The following is a 19,363-nucleotide window of genomic DNA, read 5'->3' as shown; positions in this document are numbered from 1 at the left end:
TGCACACTGTTTTTGAGTAAGTTTTCTGAAATAGCACTATTTCCATGCCGTTGTTTGCTCAGAATTTTTAAAATATTCAGCATTATCCCTAGTCTTCAGGATAAACTTCAGACTCTTAGCTTGGCGTTCAGTGTCCTGCAAGTCATGACCCCAAGATCCAGCCTATATTTGTTTCTTGTTTTCTCTTTTCCTTTTTCCTCTCTTTTGCAACTCGTTTTACCTAAATTGTTTTATCTAATTATACAGTTTCCCCACCCAAAAGATTCTGAAGTGGCTTACAGGCACCCATGCACACATATACACATATATGTATCAATGTATACCTGTATATGCAATACAACAACAATAAATTTTATATTGACTTGTGAAATAAGAGTGGCAAAAAATAAGATAAAAGCAGGTTAGAACCCAGAATGCATGCCATATGATCCTATACGGTGACAAGAAATAAATCACAAATTTGCTTTAAATTTCTTAGCAGCCAAAGCTAAAGACTAATTTCGAAATGCACAGTAGCTGGAAGACAGGACACATATGTGCTCCTCAGCTGAAGCAGTTTCTCCTGGAACTGAGGCCTGAGGCACTCACCAAGGGTCCCACTGAGACTGAATGAGCAATATCCTTATCAGAATCCGCAGTGACTTGAAGAGCTGATCTTTATAATATTCTTCAGTGTGGTTGATTGACATAGTTTCACATTATAACTTAATAAAAGAAGTAAGGAAGGTAAAAATTTATGTAATCTATGTTCTCATCTCTCTGATGGTTTACTTCATTCCAAGAATAAGACTGAGACTATATAGAAGAAAGCAAGAACTGCATGTCCTTTAGGTAATCCTTCCTTATTTCTTGTAGTCTTTTAATTTTTTAAAAAAATTCTTATTAGGGGCTTCCCTGGTGGCGCAGTGGTTGGGAGTCCGCCTGCCGATGCAGGGGACGTGGGTTCGTGCCCTAGTCTGGGAGGCTCCCACATGCCGCGGAGCGTCTGGGCCCGTGAGCCATGGCTGCTGGGCCTGCGCGTCCGGAGCCTGTGCTCCGCAGCGGGAGAGGCCACAGCGGTGAGAGGCCCATGTATCGAAAAAGAAAAAAAAAAAATAATGTATTAAAGCTATACATGTATACACTTTGAAAAGTCAAAGTACTAGACCCAAGTTGAAAACTTTGGTACATTCTCTCCTGCTGCTGCCTGAGTCCTGCCCCCCAGAGGGTGCCCCCTTTCAGCTTCTGGTATTTATTCCATGTTTCTAAAACTAAAGTTCCCTTAAGGCACATCCTAGGGATTTTTTTTTGCTATTGGGTTGGTTTAATGACTATTTTTTATTTCCAGGATTTCAAATTTGCTTTTTTCCCCCCATATCTTCCAGTTTAGGTTTTATTTCTACCTGTTTCTGTTTCATAATTTCTTATTCACTTCCAATGCATACTCCTCTGTTATTTATCTATTTGAGCATCCTAATCATACTTCAAGTCTTGGTCAGTCAGTGCTATAGTTTATTTTACTGGAGGGAAATTGTGTTCTGATTGTTGATTTTTGTCGGTTATCTCCCTTAGCCTTGCATTTCACTATGTGTCCTGGAATTTTGTATGGCAGGCCCATTTTTAGTGGAAAGTTCTTTTTTATTTTGTTCCTTTTTCTCCTCTCTGTGCATCTGCTCTGTCTGGTAGCTTTGCCCTTGCCTCCCTCAGGCTCCTCAGGCCCCAGTTCAGAATCCAGACTTCATGGCATTTGTAGGTGTTGCACCACAGCAATGTTGAGGCTATTGCAGACCTGTTTACTTAGGCAACAGGCATCTGACTCCTTACCTGGAGAGACTCTATCTGTGCCTTCTAGCCTTTCCAGGTCCAATAGTTTCTATAAATGTTTATCCCAAGGAAACGTGTCATCAACCTATATTGTCAGCCTCTTTTTGTAACCAGGGGAGCCTCACCTCATCCCCTGCCTTTAAGCTTTAAAGCAGACTCTACTCACCTTTCTTCTGTGAAACATTTTTATCTCTTTTAAGCATTGGAACTGAATTCGTGCCTGTGACTGCCAGCTTCTAAACCTGAGGCCCTGCCTTCGGCTTTGCTGAGGGCTCTGCATTTCTGTTCTGTTACTGGTCCAGGGAGAAGTTTATCTTGTTTTTGAATTAGTAAAGCCAATTGGTTTTTCTTTTTATATTTTACTCATCATTACTATGAGTTTGGAGTAGAAGAGAGCACCTCCAAGTCTGAACTTACAACATCTTGTTGGAAGCCTGCTGTTCGCTTTTCGTAGCTAAGAATTCAAGTCTTTGGCGGCAGAGGAAAATACGAGGATAAACAATGATCTAATTCTCCTGAGGGCTTCCAAGCATGTGTGCACTTTTACCCAGTACCTGCCTGTCTGTGGAGCAGAGATCTGTGTCTTGTATCCCTGGGCCTTCTTTGGAGGGAGAGTTGAGTAGAATCATTCTGAAAATGTATCCATTTCAAAAACAGTTTAATAGGAGGAAACGCCCTAAGAAGCTTCTCATTCCTTGATGCTACAGTTCTAAGTCCACCCACTCTCATTTTCTTTTGTAGAAATAAAGCAATGTTAATGATTGTCTTTGGTAAATATTGCAGTTTCTTTTCAGAGACTCTCTTTTGTAACATGGAGTCACCTTTCTTGGGTCCCTATGAGGCCCTTCAGTACATCTGTGGGTGATGGAGCCCAGAGTAGCCCCGCATCCCTCAGAGACACGACTAGTACTGGCGAGAGTGGCCTCGGTTCCTGTATGTGCTGCACCTTCCCCAGGCTGTCACTGTTAAACTGGGAAGACTGGGGAAAGGAGGCAGCGTTGAACCAAAGGAAGGAGCAATGATTGTATGAAGAGGGAGTAAAGGAATGTAGGGTTAAAGCTGTATTCAGAGGAAATGAGAGTTTACTGCCCAAGAAAAAGGTTTTATGGTAACTTGAGTCTATTTGAAATATGAGCAATTACTTAAAGGTCATTAGAAAACCAAGATTTTTTTCTGCTGCCTTCCCCTATTTTGCTAAATTAATGGTAAGCAGGAATGCCTCATGGTGCGATGATGAGTCCAGCCAGCTCTGAATTGTTTTATATTTCAAGTTTTAACAATCTAAGCAGAATGTGCTTCCTGTTTCTAAAGTTTTCATCATAACTGAATTACATTATCTTCAGGAAAATTAGGAAGATTTGGCAGGGAATTGAAGGAGAGAGAGAGAGCGTGTGTGTGTGTGTGTGTGTGTGTGTGTGTGTGTGTGTGTGTGTGTGTGTGTGTGTGTGTGTGTGTGGTGAGTTTTTAAGTAGTCAAACCTAACATTACTGTGTGTTACCTATCATGCTTCTCCAAACAACCAGAAGAATGGGTTTCCCAGGAGTGGGTGCAGTGCTGGCTGTCGTTAACGTTAAAGTGAGGAAAGGGGTTTATTGATTTCATAGCCACATAATCCCAGCTGCAGTGTCACTGTGAATGACTGGGCGAGGCTTCTGGGCGTGACACAGTGGACACAGTGGGCTGTAAAGTCAGCTGGGAGATAAACACTGTAGCTACCGTGTTAGCCCTGGGATATGCTCTTCCCCACATCACAGGACACAATGCTTCAACACGCTCTTCTCCCCAGAGAGCAGACAGCTTTGCCCCCCAGGCTGCTTCATGTGACTCTGGTTTGTCCAAAAGCCCACGCCAGGGGTAAGAAGAGGGTCTGTCCGTAATTTGTGGTGACATGAATTCCACTCACAACCTTTCCAATTGTTGCATAAAAATTCTTTTCTCCTGGCTTTTGGTGTAGAGGAAGCTCTGGCTCGGGGAGCAGATTCAGTGATGGCAGCTACTGTGACATGGAAGTATGTGTTCTTGTGTAACAGGCACATCACCTCGCTCAGCACATGGCACACGGTGTTCAAGGAGTGCTGTGGAATGAGGTGCGCGTCCTCAGAATATTATCATCGTGATGCCTGCCAGAGCTTCGGGGGCACTTACTGTGTGCTGGGCATGCGAACTGGGGGATTATGTACCTCGTCTCATTTAATCTCCGTCATTTTATCAGGGGAGTGCTTGCTCTTCTTCCCACTTTGCAAACGAGGTATCTTCAGGAGCTATATTCTTAACCACTCCACTGTACTGTCTCTATAATTTTATGAATAACTTACACACTTTCCCTATCTTAGTTTTTAAATATCGGAGTATAATTTGCATTCAGTAAAATTCACTCCTTTTTTTTTTTTTTTTTTTTTTTTTTTTTTTGGCGGTACGCGGGCCTCTCACTGTCGTGGCCTCTCCCATTGCGGAGCACAGGCTCCGGACGCGCAGGTTCAGCGGCCATGGCTCATGGGCCCAGCCGCTCCGCGGCATGTGGGATCTTCCCGGACCGGGGCCCGAACCCACGTCCCCTGCATCGGCAGGCGGACTCTCAACCACTGCGCCACCAGGGAAGCCCAAAATTCACTCTTTTTAGTGCACAGTTCTGTGAGTTCTGACAAATACGTACAGTCTGCATCACCACCACTAACAAGATACAGACCAGCCCCATCACCCGTCCCCAGATTCTTTTATACCGCTTTACATTCAGCCTCCACTCCCGCTTCCAGCCCCTGCTGACCCCGATCTGCTTTCTGTCACTGTAGCTTTACCTTTTTCAGGATGTCGTATAAATTGATCCAAACAACCGTTTGATTCTGTCTTCCTTCATTTAGCACAATGCATTTGATATTCAGCCATGTTATTTTTACAACGCGTGTAAATATATAATCTCAGTATTTGGTTCCCTTTTATTGCCCAGTTGTATTCTATTATGTGGCTATCCCACGGTTTGTTTATCTGTTCACCAACTGAAGGACGTTTGGGTTCTTTTTCAGTTTTTGGTGGTTATCAATGAAGCCACTTTAAACATTCACATACAGGTATGAATGAATACAGTATGAATATAAATTTTATATTATATATAAAATATATAATGTATAATATAATGTATTATATTATATATTAGTACAGTATGAATATAAATTTTTATTTCACTTGGGTAAATGCCTAGGAGTAGGATTCCTGGGCTGTGTGGTAAATATATGTTAAACTCTGTAAGAAATTGCTAAACTGTTTTCCAAAGTAGCTGCACCATTTTGAATTCCCACCAGCAATGAATGGAACTGCCAGTTACTTCACATCCTTTCCATCGCTTGATTTTGTCAGTTTTGCTTTTGTTTTTGTGTTTAATCATCCTAATAGATTTATAGTGATATCACATTCTGCTTTTAATTTGCATTTCCTTCATGACTAATGATGTATTTTTTTTCATGTGCTTATGTACCATCTGCCTATCTTACTTGGTGATATATTTGTTCAGATCTTTTACCTATTTTAAAAAAGGTGTCTTCTTCTTCTTGAGTTTTGGGGGTTCTTTATTCTGCATACAAGTCTTTTATCACATACATGTTTCAGAAATCTTTTCTTCCTGTCTGTGGCTTGGCTTTTCATTCTCTTGAAAGAGTATTTTGAAGAACGGAAGTTTTGAATTTTGCTGTAGTCCAGTTTTCATTATCTGTTTTTAACAGATCAGTCTTTGGATGGCATATCTAAGAAATCTTTGCCTACTCCAAGAGGATAAAGATTTTTCTCCTATGTCTTCTATTAGAAATTCTATAGTTTTAGGTTTTAGGTTTGATCCATCTTTGAGTTAATTTTTATATATGGTTCAAGGTTTATTTATTTATTTATTTATGCACACGGATGTCCCATTATTCCAGTACCATTTGTTGAATCAATATCTTATGTAAGACAGTTGGATACTATAGAAAAAGTGCAGAATTAGATAATAGGAGTAGTTGGGTTCTAGTGTTGGAGCAATAACACTGGTGACGTTAGCCAGAGAGATCGAGTCTGAATGGTAGGTAACAGGGCAGTTAACTCTACACGCTTTAGAGGCAGGTAGAGTCTGCTGCCTCCTAACTATTTGATATTGGCAGGTTTCCCTATATTAGCCTTAGTTTTTTCTTTTGTAAGATGAGAATAATCCGTATCTGGCAAAGCTGCTTGGAGGGTTCAATTAGATAACGTTAAGTCTAGCTTGGGAGATGGTAGTTCCTCAATAATGGTAGCCATTATTGTTATTGAATGATCTGAGGAAATCGTCTATATGGAAAGTTCCAGGAATTATAGCATCCTCAGTTCCCATCATTTGCTGATCAGTTTCTCCGAATTGCTCACGTAATCTTCTTGATAACTTTCAAAGTCTTCCCACTCCAACCTTTCGTAATCTCTGATTCCTTCCCCTTTTCTGTCCCTTCTTTGCGGCTCCAGTGATGACTGTGTTGCAGTGGTTGGTGTTTTTCACTCCTGTATTCTCCCTGGCATAGACCCCTCCCCAGCCTGGGCTCTCCGTCCTGAGACGGGAGCTGACCTGTGTCCGGACTGGGGTATCTCACTGCCCTCCATCACGTGCTGCCCTGTTCAAGCCTACAGTTCCTGACATGGCTCATACTGAGGGGTGTGTGGGCAGGCTGTACGTAGGGGTGTCCAGGTATGTGTGTGTGGGGGGGGGGAGGTGTATTAGGGCGGGGGCTTTCAGAATGAGTAAGAAGACAGCGCATGAGCGGCACTGCACAGAGTGATGTGCAGGCCATTTCTCCCCTTCCCCCCAGATCCCTGGACAGAGTACATGTCCTCCTGGACTCTCTTCCATCAAGTTCCCTCCCAAAGGAGATGACGCTCCTTTTAGGGAATTGTTCTCCCTTTCTGAGTGTGACCATAGAGTCTTATGCCCACAATGAAACAGAAATAATGAAACTCCATGGGAGCAGAGATCAGACAAGGCTTCCCTTGCCATTTATTTGTGACTACAGTGCAGGGGAGTGTGACTCACCCTTCCTCAGCCCTGAGCCTGAGAACAGTCCTCTTTAGTGGTTGTAACAGCTTCAGGGCTCCAAGGTGGGTGGAGACCAGCTCATTTTGCAGTGGGAGTGGACAGCTGAGGGCTGTGCCTAAAACCTGTAGCTGACCTAGCAGTGACAACGGGAAGGATGTCCCAGAAATCAGGAGTGGGAAGATGGGGTATTCTAATCGCTTCAATTATCTTAATCTGTGTAGAAATTAAGAGGAGATGATGCCATTCAAAAATAACTTTTATTTGTTCTACTTACAAAGTACATTTGCTGGGCTCAACAGCAAACTTGAAGGCTGCGACTTTTGGTCCATGGTACCTGCTCAAAGCCCTTAAAATATGACATGCTCGACTTCACAAAATTTTGGAATCCTGCAGGTCTCGGTCACACAAACTTCCACTAACATCTCACTGTTGTAATGTGGGAAGAAGTAAACTAAATAGTGAATTTCATGGTAACTATTTGGGGCTCACTATTTGCGTAGTCATAGACAGGCCCCTGCAGTGACACTGCCTCCTCGAAGGGATGAAGCTGGGGAATTGGGGCCACTGGTGAGCTCCAGTAGAATACGTAGTGCAGGTCTGTGAATTGGGGATGGGGGGCTACCAACTGTGGTTCCACTTTCTTAGCCCCTTGCTCTGAAAAGTAGCTATAGAGCTCCAGGTAAATACGTTATATCGAGCACCTGCATTTCTCCACACTCTCTCCCCAAAACCTGCTGAAATGATGGTCACATTGGGCTCTTCCTACGTGTAGTTAAGCGCATACCTTCAGAGCCTAAAAGGTGGAAACAAGAGTGCATACTTTTTACTTAGATCCATAAATATCACAGAGGCTAAGTGGTATGTCAGAAGGAGTCAATTCAGTTTGAATAGCTGGAAGAAACATTAGGCATCTGGTTCAATACCTTCCTTGTATAGAGAGGAAAAATGACTTGTACAATGAATGACATTGGAGAGTCAGGACCAGAAATTCCAGGTATCCTAATTCTGAGGCAGTGCTCTTTTGATGAGGCACTGTGGTTACTGCACCTGGGCATGGGGGCAAAGGTTAAAGAGTAAATTGGCTAGAAATTCCCCTTTGACTGTTTTTCTTGAAAGATCATTTCTGTTTGTTCACGCCTCATTTTAAAGTTCTTGAAATAGTGTCTTTATCCAATTTCTCAAGTCCTTTGGATAATAGAACTATAGAAATAAAAACAGAAAATGTGTATAGAGCATACTTTCGTTATAAATGTCTGGATAATTTAGCATATTTTAATTAGAATGTCTGTCCAAGACCGTGGACTAACATTCACTAATGCTTTCACTGCCCAACCAGGAGGATGAGACTAGGTCTAGCCTATAAGAAGAGATTAAACCACTAGCTACTGTGGGGCATCCGAGGAGCCTGGACTCACACCCCCAGATAGGACTGTGATTCCCAAGCAGGTCTTTTCTATTCCCAGCCTGAGAGTTAACCCTCAGGAAATCAGGCTTCTGCTATTGCTTAGGACTTAAGAGTGGACCTAAGTCTCCTTTTTTGCCTATCACTAGTCCACAGTCACCATTTACCTCCAGTCTTTCAGCAAACCTGCTTGAATGCTTCCTTCCCTCCTTCCTTTTTTTTTTCCCCCTTTCTTTCTTCCTTCTTCAAGTATTTGATGAAGTAAGGCTTGTAATATACCAACTATGGGAATCCTAAGATCTCCCCTTCCCACAAGTGGCCTACATTCTAGTGTGGAGACAGACACCAGACACAGTTCAGTTCAGTGCAGCAGTTATCTTAATGGAAGCCTGTTTTAAGTGCAGTGGGAACAGAGGAGAAAAAAAAAGTCTCCCTGCACAGTCAGGGAAGACTTCACAGAGGAGGAGACACTGACCTGAGATGTAGAAATTATATAGGAGTTTTCAGTGAGGTAGGTTCAGAGGGGGCAGTTCAGACTGGGGACACACCCCAGGAAATGTCTCGGAGGTTTGGAGAGTATCGTGTAGCAGGGAGCTGCATATGATTCAGTGTTCCTGGAGGATAAAGGCTGGTAAGGGTAGTGATTGGGGGCGAGGGGAGAGGTATGCCAAGCAGAGTTTGGATTTTCATCATGGAGGGGTGTGAAGCCATTGAAGAAAGTGAGGGTTGGCTTTTGACCAGCAGCAACCAGAAAAAAAATATAACAGTGTGTGTAGAAACAGAGTGAGAAACTATTGCACAAGGAAGGAGAATCATACACTCTAAACACAGGCGAGGAAATTAGTGAGGTTCTCACACTATTCCATCCAGAAGGGCTTTTTGAGAGCTGCTTTTGCATATTTGTAATGGCAGCCGTCCCCCTCTTCGCCACCCCAATGAACGAGATGTTACTGGGTCCAGTTAATACCAGGGGATATAGCAACTGGTCTGTTTCAAAGGCTCATCTGCTTACAGGCTGTGTCTGGGTGCTTCAATTAAAGACTAGAATATTTACCAATTGTGCTGAGTATTAATTGCTAAGGAGAGGTGTGATGGTTCTCTGAACTAATTGTACTTCTTGGTAATTCGGATATTGTATTGTTTCAGATGCAGACATCGGCATGTCTGCTGTTTTCTTTCAACCTTTATTGCCAAGTCATTTTCAGACCCTGAGCACTCTCAAAAGTAAAGAAAGATGTGGGCTTTCTCTGGCTCTCATTTTGATATGTAAATTGGAACCCTGGAGTTATTAAAGCATTGATAATGCTTTCCTGTCTGTGAAATTAAAATTTGAAAGCTGCAGCTAAGGGCCCATAAAAACAGTCATCTCCACATTTGTCATTAAATCCCTTTATGCGATAAATTTGCGTATCCTTAATTTAGAATCATCTTGCTTTTTTCAGAATTTAGTCAATCTTGACATTTTTTTCAGTGCCTTCTTATGCTAATTTCTTTATTTATTGTGCCTCTTAAATTGAAACACATAAAGTAGCAGCCAGTTAATAAATTATGTGTTCTACAAATGAAATAAAAGCATGTTGATTATTTCTAAACAATTAGGCCGCATTCAACATGGAGAGTTTCTCAGTGGGAATAGCACACAGACTCAGAAGATGAGAAAAATTCCCTGCGTTTGACATCATATCAGTGAATATCTACTTTTTACAACCGCTTCTTGCTACAAATAAAGTCCATTAGAGTCATTGTAAGAATTGCGCAGACTAACCTGTGAATCCATAGCACTGCTTTTCAGCTCAACAAAAGGCCCAGAGCAGCTTTTTTCTGAAGCTGCAGTTCACCAGGTCCAGCAGCCCCGTAACTTAAAAAGGGACAAGGAGGGGCTTCCCTGGTGGCGCCGTGGTAGAGAGTCCGCCTGCCGATGCAGGGGACACGGGTTCATGCCCCGGTCCGGGAAGATCCCACGTGCCGCGGAGCGGCTGGGCCCATGAGCCATGGCCGCTGAGCCTGCGCGTCCAGAGCCTGTGCTCCGCAACGGGAGAGGCCACAGCAGTGAGAGGCCCGCGTACCGCAAAAAAAAAAAGGACAAGGAGAACCTCCCTTGTGCTCAGAGAAGCGCTGTAGAAAAATAAGACTCTAAGGAAAGATGAGGGAACTAGGACTCTGCGGCCTGCAGGGAAGGGGTGGGGTCTGCATCCAGGCAGGGTGACCTGCAGTGTTTAGTTGTCACTAAGCCTGGGGAAATAGACTTAAACTGCAGGTATTTGGAATAGATGTACTGACCTTCTGAACTTCTTCTTCTTTTTTAAACATGGTGGCATTTCCTCTGTGGGGCATCTTCTAAGAACAAAGTCTTTCCCATCTGTCTGTCGCTTGAATTCCCAAGAAGCTTCCCAGTCCTCAAGTTCTGGAATCCTTTGATTCCAATAGGTTCCTGGATACGTTAGATGGGGGGAGGCGGGGGGAGGATTTTAAACATCACACATACTACCACTAAAAAAGGAATTTCACCTGAACATTAGACTTTTTTTAAAATCACCCACTCTGGGTTTGGGCCATTTCACCTTTATCTGCTGATTCACATGACACGTGATCAGCAAGCATTTGCTGAGTGACCGCCATGTACTCGAAGGGCTAAGAGAAGACCCTGTTCACTGAAGCTCCCGGGAAGCAGGCCAGAAACAGGCAAGAATGAGAAGAGGGGGAAGCCTGGTAGGTCTTTGCCTATATTCTTACCATGTCGGGCCCATCCGTGTGTCGTGATATCCTGTTGGTTTCCGGGGATAGAGATTCTGGGTGGTCAGAAGGAAGCTATTCTCCTCCCTGGTCCTTCAGCATCACACTCAAAAGGAAACAAATTGGCACACAGGAAATAAAGTTTACTTCTGGACTTCAGTCACAATATTTTTGCTTGTTTTTTCTGTTTCTTTAAGCACGATAGAGTGGCAAAGAGAGAAGTGAGAAGGGGAGTTTAAAAACGAAAGAAAGGTGGTAGACCATTTTGTTCTTTACCCCCAAATAAGTGGAAAATAACAGGATTATTGCAGTGTCTTGGGTTTCAGACTTTTCTTTGGGTGGTTTCAGGGTTTGAACAAGACATCCCTGTCAAGTTTATTTGGAGTATGCCCCTCAGTCTTAGTGCTGGGAGCCTGCTTTAGATGTTATCTGGGTTTTTCTGAGCTAATCTAATACCATTCTATAGTCTGGAAAAAGTAAACTGTTTTCGTAATGCTGTTGGTTTAGTATCTAAGTATCAAGGGTGTACTCAGTGAAGAGAAGAAGGTTTTTCAATATTCATAGCAGAGCTTTAAGGGATTGTCTATGCCCTTTCTGCATTTGTCATTTCATACCTTAAAGATTGAACAGACAGGGTTAAGTGTAAAATCCCTAGTATTGTCCATTGTGGGCAATGTCTGACTATCAGCCTCAGTTTCTTACTGTAACAATCCCAGTGCCACTGTGTTAGTGATTAGCGAAGCCCAGCCTACCCTTTCTATAAAGTATAGCTGCTTGAAAACAGTTTGCCTACATAAGTCCCTCTATTGATTGAGCTTTTCATGCTACCATAAGCTCATCTCAATAATTTTTACCCAAGAAAATTACTACTCTTGCCATCCAGCCTTTCAATTAAGTATGCTTTGCGATGAGATGTAGCATTTAGATTTTTATTAATTTAAACATTTTGTGGCAACAGAAGGTAGATCATTATTAACTGGTACAGTGCGATGTCTCACAAAATACATACATGTCATAGAAAAGTAATTAACTTCCTCATTCTATTGCTGAACAGATGTGTATCTGAATAAGAACTGGGGCCCCAGGGTGCTCTAGTACGTTTATTTATTTATTTACTTTAAGTCATTAAACTGTTGACTGAGGGGCCTTGTTGCAGATTTCCCAAACTTTGTTCTCTTTTGCATCGCTACCTCCCCCCTCCTCCACCGATGGTTAAAAGTAGGTTTAGAGCAGTCATCCGAGATTATCAATTCACTTTTGGCTTATTGTAATAACTCCAAGCTATAGAGAGCCCGTTGGCTCTCTTTCAGATGAGATAAGGGTTTGATGACTAAGAGAGTTGGGAATACAGAAGCCAACAGGGACTTTGGTTGCAAACCTGCGGAAGGTTTAGCAGCAGCTGTGTTTGCTGGCCAGCACGCCAGAGTGAGGCAAGTCCAGACCTCGTGACCACACCAGACCGTTGTCACTTCTTTCCTTCACAGCTCTGATTCTGCAGGGATTTCTTCAGCACCATCCTCTCCTACCTGGACTGCTTCACTGCAGGGGTGCGCTGAGTGGGCTGCCTCTTTCTACCCCGCTGCTCCAGAACTTAGCTTTCACACGGAAGCCAGAAGGACGTTTTCAGGAGGGACCTCAGCCACTCCCCACGCGCTGAAAGGGCAGACGGGGCGACACTGGCAAGACCCCTGTGTGGCCTGCCGCTGCTCACCTTTCCCATCCCAGCCCCGTCTCCTGGCTGGAACTTGCCAAGCTCTTTCCTGCCCTGGGGTCCTCGCACGTGGCTTCCTGGCTGGCTCTTTATCCCTCTTCAGCTCTCAGCTCAGCCTCCCCTCCTCAGGAAGTCATCCTCGACTGCCCTGTGAAAAGCAGGTGCCTCTTTCCTTGTTATTTCCTGATCCCTCTTCATCTCCATTGTAGTGCAAACAGTCATTACGTATTATTATTATTTGTATTTGCTTGTTTGCTCACTTGTTAAGAAAGTAAGAAGGACCATATCGGTCTTGTTTTCTGTGGTGTCCTCAATGCCCAACACGCTGCTTCCGTAATTATTATAGCTCTTAACAAATTGGCGTTGCATGAATGAATAAGTCAATAAGTACAACTATTTGCCTACTGTTGAGTTAAGCGCTACAGGATATGCCAAGTAACTACGTTACTGGAAGCTTTGAAATGACTTTTGCTCGGAAAACAACATAAACATAAAACTTGCTCATTCGTAATAGTTTAAATGATGGGCTGTCAGGAGGGAATGTGCTTGCCCTTCTTCCTCCAACAGTTTCTAGCTTTGAACATGACCTATCCCAGTTCCCGACACCAAGGCTTACAAACCTGCACGTAAACCACCCAGAAAGACGGGGTGCATAGCTCCGGTGACCTTCTTGGAAGACCCCCTCTCACGTGCAGTTCGTGCCCCTGGCACGCTTTCCTACAAGAAGGCACACATTTCCAGCGTGCGTGAAACCAGACTTTGAAAGTAACCCGGGGTGGTGTGTACCTAGATATGTGATTTTTCTAGTCTGATCAGGAGCATAAATATTATTCACATTATCCTGTTGGATATCGGTGTTTTGACAATTAATAAAGTATAAGAGCGTTATTTCATAGGGACCCATAAGCCCAGGATTGGACGGGACCTTAGAGGTCCCACCCAACCAGGGCAGGCACCTCCTCTGCGATATTCCTGCTGGTGGGTGTCCGGCTCGATGTGAGCAGTTCTGGTGGAGATCTCAGCACATTCAGCGTCTTTGGGTAGATCCTTCCTCTCTCTGGCACCTGTGATTGTTAGTTAACCTCATGAACTCAAGCCTGCCATTTTAAACTTACATCAGTGTCCTAGTTCTGCCTCGTGGAGCAGCGGAGAGTAAATAGCTTCCTTACATCACCCGCCTGAGTATTGGAGGTGGCGTAGCTTAGCAGAGAGCATTCAGGCCGTCAGTTATACAACCAGGAGCTCAACTCCGTGTCCACCACTTTCTAGCTCCTTGAACTTAAGGATGTTACTTCATCTTTCTCAGCTGCAGTCTTACCTATAAATTAGGGATTGAGTGGTTTTTACCTTATACCTTGTCAAAATGATTTAATGAGATAAAGCACTTCAAGTAACTAGTTCAATAAACCTCAATAAATGTTATTATTTTTTGAACCGTAGCTAGCCAGCTCTCTGAAATTCAGCCTCATCTGTAAAATAAGGAAAAGAATTCCTACCAAGGAGTGGTTCAAGGTTAACATCAGTTAATCCTAAGACATGGTTGGTTGGTCACCGAGACAGGAATCTGGTTGCATGCAGATATACATGCATTCTCATCCTAACCAGGTTTCATTACCTTTTTTTAAAAACCACTTTATTGAAATACGACTGACATCCAAAAAGCTGTACATAGTTAACGTATACAACTTGATGAATTTGGAGATAAGTACGCACCCATGAAGCTGTCACCACAATCTATGCTAGAAACATGTCCATCACCTCCAAAAGTTTCCTTCTACTGTCTTTATTAATATTAATTTTTTGTGATAAGAACACTTAACGTAAGATCTACCCTCTTAGCAAATTTTTAAGTCTACAATACAGTATTGTCAGTGATGGGCAGTATGCTGTAGAGTAGGTCTCCGATTTTTATTATCTTGCCCACAGAATATCATGAAAAACTTTGTTAAATACTTGTTGAGGTAGAAATATACGGTGTTAGTAATAGTCACCCTGTGTACTTGCACAGTCACTATGAGAAGATGCGTGTAGACTGCTGGATTTGTTCTCGCTGCTCCCCTGCTGGTATCCTCTAGTGGAGAGCACTTTATCTTTTTAAGTCGCAGTAAGCCTTAGCCAGAGAAAGACACTGGGTTATCTGATTGGAGGAGGCTTCATTATGCAAACTTTTATGTTTTCTTGGGACCGTTATTTGCCACCACTTTGGGCTTCCGCTACCACTCCCTTTCTCTCATTCCTCAGAGGAATAATAATACTTCGATGACTATCTCTGCAAAGTTCTTTGATTACCCTGGGATATAGTTCGTCTAGAATTAAACATGTGAACTTTCCTGAAATACCTTGTTCTACTCTGTCCTGTTTGAGAATAATTTCTTTTGGGAGAAAGGAAAGGGAGAAAAATCAGAATCATGCAGCCCTGTTTTTTCTGTTGTCTGTTAACTTTGTACCACTTTGTACCCCAAGCAGCGAATCGCCTTCGTGCTTGCTTCCTGTTCACAGAGCCTGGAACCTTTTCTCAAAGCCGCCGTCATTCAGCATTACCTTCCTCACTGTCTTCTCATGGGTGACTGCTCCTCTCTCGAACTGTCTGGGGGTTGTGTGCTCTTGTCTGACCTTCTGTCATGATACAGCTTGTGTGTGTGTGTGTGTGTGTGTGTGTGTGTGTGTGTGTGTGTGTGTGTGTGTGTAGCAGTTACTGTGCTGAGCACTTTACACACGTTATATTTCATTTAGTCCTGATGCCGACTCTGTGAGGTTGGTCCTCTAGTCCTGTTTCCTGTTGGGAAGTGCTTAACGCCTATTTTAGCATCATGCTCTCAGATTTTGTTCTGGAAGGTGAACTGGCGCCATTGTGTGAGTAGAGCTGGATAAAGCAAACGCGAACTTAAATGACCATCAAGAATTTTACAAGCTCGTAGTTTCCGAATAGTTTAATGACGACTCATCAAGACTATGGCTGCTTTGTTACAAAACAAAACAAAACAAAAATGCATTAAAAATGGGAGTGGGGCTTCCCTGGTGGCATAGTGGTTGAGAGTCCGCCTGCCGATGCAGGGGACACGGGTTCGTGCCCCGGTCCAGGAGGATCCCACATGCCGCGGAGCAACTAAGCCCACAACTACTGAGTTGCGCCACAACTACTGAGCCTGCGCTCTACAGCCCGCAAGCCACAACTACTGAGCCCATGTGCCACAACCACTGAAGCCCGCCTGCCACAAGTACTGAAGCCTGTGTGCCTAGAGCTCGTGCTCTGCAATAAGAGAAGCCACCGCGATGAGAAGCCCGCGGACTGCAACAAAGCGTAGCCCTCGCTCGCCACAACTAGAGAAAGCCCGCGGGCAGCAACGAAGACCCAATGCAGCCAAAAATAAACAAATAAATAAATAAATTTATTTTTAAAAAAGACAATCATAGTGCCCTGGACTTGGTCACTTTTTGTGTCTATTCTAAACAAACTCATCTGTGCAGAAGCAGAGAGCATGGGAGATGTAACTGTTGATTGAGTAGACCAGGAAAATAAGCCTAAACCATTAAACGCTTGCAGCAAGTCTTGCAAGAAAAGTGACAAGTAGGATCGAAGAGATTAGAGCCAATGACTAAGGCAGCAAAGACCAGGTGTGGTCCTTGGTCCTGACTGTGTGGTGGAATAACCTGGGGAACTTATAAAAAATGCAGACACCTGCCCGCCCCTGAGGGATTCTGCTATCATTTGCCCAGAGGAGACCTGGACCTCTGTATTTTAAAAAGTTCTTCAAGTGATTCTAAAAATACACCCACTGCATCAGACCCTGACAGCAGGGAAGAGAACCAAAGCTGGAGGAACAATAGGTGTGAGTTTGGAACAAAGTCAGAGACCTTGATATCCCTTAAAGCACATTCCTGGTGCATCTGCTGTTTGTGCGTTATTGGTAGGATGTGTCAGGAAGTCAGCGCTCTGTAGCCTCCCAGAGTGAGCTAAAGCCTCTGATAGATGTAAAATAGGCATATCCCAAAGAGTTCAGCTCCCGTTGGTGATGAAAATCAGGTTCACTCATGTGTTAAGCTCTCTGAGTGAAGTTCTGTCTACACTTGTGCAGAGCAAGCAGGATTTTCATATTTGTCTACTTCCAGAAAAGAATTCCATGCATATTCTAATTGATGATGAGCATTGACTAATATTAGAATCTTACTTTCAAGTAATCTGGGAAGTTAAACAAATAATAAAACAGAAATGTTAAAGGAAAACAGCTGGAGCTGTATACTTTGACCCACAGAGTATGACTCACAAAGAAAATAAAAACTGATTAAGAGGTAATGATTTTATAAATCCTCTGTGGCTGGCATCATTGCATTCCCTGGGGCAAGGGGTATGAAAAGAGAGAATTAGGCCATCTTGTACACCCAAAATGACATTTTGGACACCCGAAATTTGGTGGGGACCTTGTGAGACATCAGTGTACAGATTATTCCTATACTATTTGGGGGCAGATTTGAGATTTGACGTTGACAACATGCCAGGCCCCCATGAAAGATGCCCATGGCTCAGCGACTATTCTTAGGAGCAGGGAGGTTCTGAGTACATACTTGAGTGTGTGTTTCCAGTTCTCCCCAGGATTTCCAGCAGGCCCTCCGTGAAATCACTTGCCCCTTCCTGTACCTCTTTCTCTTCCTGTGAAGTGGGGACATCTCTGATCATCATCTGGTAATGTTTATGAAGCTCCATCAGACTTTTGTCTGGAAGGCTCTGTTAACAGTAATGCCTGCTTGGTTTCTGACATGGTTACAAGCGAATGGAGGTGGAGGCAGGGCACCAAACATAGCCAGTGCTTTTATCTTTGACATTATAAAAAGGTCCCCTGGCTGAGGGCCAGACTGGAGTTTCCTGGAATATAAAATGCAGACGTGTGCTTTCTGTTGGTGGGGCGCCAGGGAACGCTCACCGAGCCCTTGGCCAGGACTTCACTTCCACGGCCTGCACAGTTGCCAGGAAGAGCATCTGAGTCCTGGTGACTTTGTGCAGGGTCTCTCCTGGGTACGAGGTGGGGCAAAAAAAGAGCTGAACCGTGGAATTTGGTCACCTCCTCTCCCAGACCTTAGAAGGAGTGGTCTCCCTGCCAGACCCTCAGCTTATGAGTGATGCCCTCTGGAATGACCCTCCCCCCCTGCTCCCGCCAGCTTCCAGGAACAGAGCTCTGTGTGGATTAATTCACAGATGACAGAATTGTTTTAGAATAACTGGAGTAGCACCGGTGTTTCTCCTCTGAGAGACCAATGCAATCCTGAGCGCTTTCTTTTTGAAAATATGACTGAGATATTAGAGATAATTCTTCCCTCAAACCGGGACATATTTCTTTTGAACTTTTTGCCCATCTGGCACATGGTCTGTGGATTTCAGTGCTTCCTTACAGGGTATTGGTAAGAACTGGCGAAGGGCTGGTGCAAGCCAGCTATGAAAAGGTAGGGGAAGCTACAGAAATGGCCTTCGCTGGTGTTAAGGGACAGATTCTGATGTCACATTAAATAATTTCCTTTGGTTACGCTTACGATTACCTCCTAAAAAAGCACGTCTAGACTTCTGTCCAGGACTCATTATCTGAAATCGTTAGCGTGGACCCCAACTAAACTAGTAGTCCCTCAGTTTGAGACCACAGATTAAATAATCTGATGTGCTTGCTTTAGCAGATAAGCAAATACCATATTCTCGTGTGAGTTTGGAAAGTTGCCCACTCTAGTCATTATACATGCAAGCATTCGAGGAGATGTGTGGGTTAAATAATCATTGTCAAGTTCTTTGGTTGGCAGAGCGCAGTACTGGGCTGGGTCTAGTCTTTGTTCAGTCCTCTGCATACTCTCTCTGCTCTGACTGGTGTATTTTATACATGAGAAAAATCAGCTTAAAATAGAATGAAGGTGTTTGCAGTCTGTTGCACAACCACAGATTCCAGAGTCTCTCCCATCAGAATTTCAGGTCTCTCTTCGCGCACAGCAGACACTATATACACAGGTGACTAATGGAGTGGAAGGATTCGTTTCCATCTCCATGGTAACCTTAATCAGGTTCTCACCTGGGGTAGCTGAGCCAGGAGGCATTGTTAGCCTACAGGGCGCACAGCAGGCCAGCAGCAGAGCTGGGCTTGGGGCTCCAGCCTCCTTATTTCCATTTCACGGTGCTGCCTGTCACACACTCCCATATGCCACAAGCAGAGGACCCACATCCTGCTGTTGTTCATCCTATTTATAAATGTCTCTGCAGGAACGACGTCCAGGTCATGCTAACCATCGCACTCAGAACACTGCCCCTTATACCTAACTTGAAACTGTTCTGCTGCGGTTCCAAGCACTTTCCTCTGTGTTTGCAGAGGAAAGTGAAAGCAGCTGTTCTCAAAGAAGGAACGATGAAGTGGAGGCGTGAGAGGCACGAGGAGATGAGGGCTGTGGTTTGCATCTCCATTAAAACAAAACCTGCCCTGAAATTTGGGGGTATACTTTGCCTTAATGAGGGTTGCCATTAGAACAATTTTTCCTGTCAAATATTTGCATTTTTCCTAGTCTCAAACCTTCCACCTTGTGGTGTTTACACAACAAGATCCGCAGGACTCTGCTGGGAGTTGTGACAAATTCTCCTTAAATGTGCTTTTGCAAACAGAGCCAGTAGCCTTCTGCTGCATATAAGCCCATTCTGTATTCTCAGGAACATGTCTTTCTCGTGGAG

At 43.8% G+C, this 19,363-nt stretch overlaps 1 protein-coding gene across 1 annotated transcript in view; it reads left to right on the top strand.

Annotated features, from left to right (window-relative positions):
- SMYD3 (SET and MYND domain containing 3) overlaps positions 1-19,363 on the top strand; it is a 714,793-nt gene that overhangs the window by 570,710 nt on the left and 124,720 nt on the right. The window lies entirely within an intron of this gene.

This window comes from Orcinus orca, chromosome 1, assembly GCF_937001465.1.
Source record: "Orcinus orca chromosome 1, mOrcOrc1.1, whole genome shotgun sequence".
Taxonomy (NCBI): Eukaryota; Metazoa; Chordata; class Mammalia; order Artiodactyla; family Delphinidae; genus Orcinus; species Orcinus orca.
Note: the sequence above shows the minus strand (reverse complement) of the source record. Positions and strands in the feature narration are given on the sequence as shown.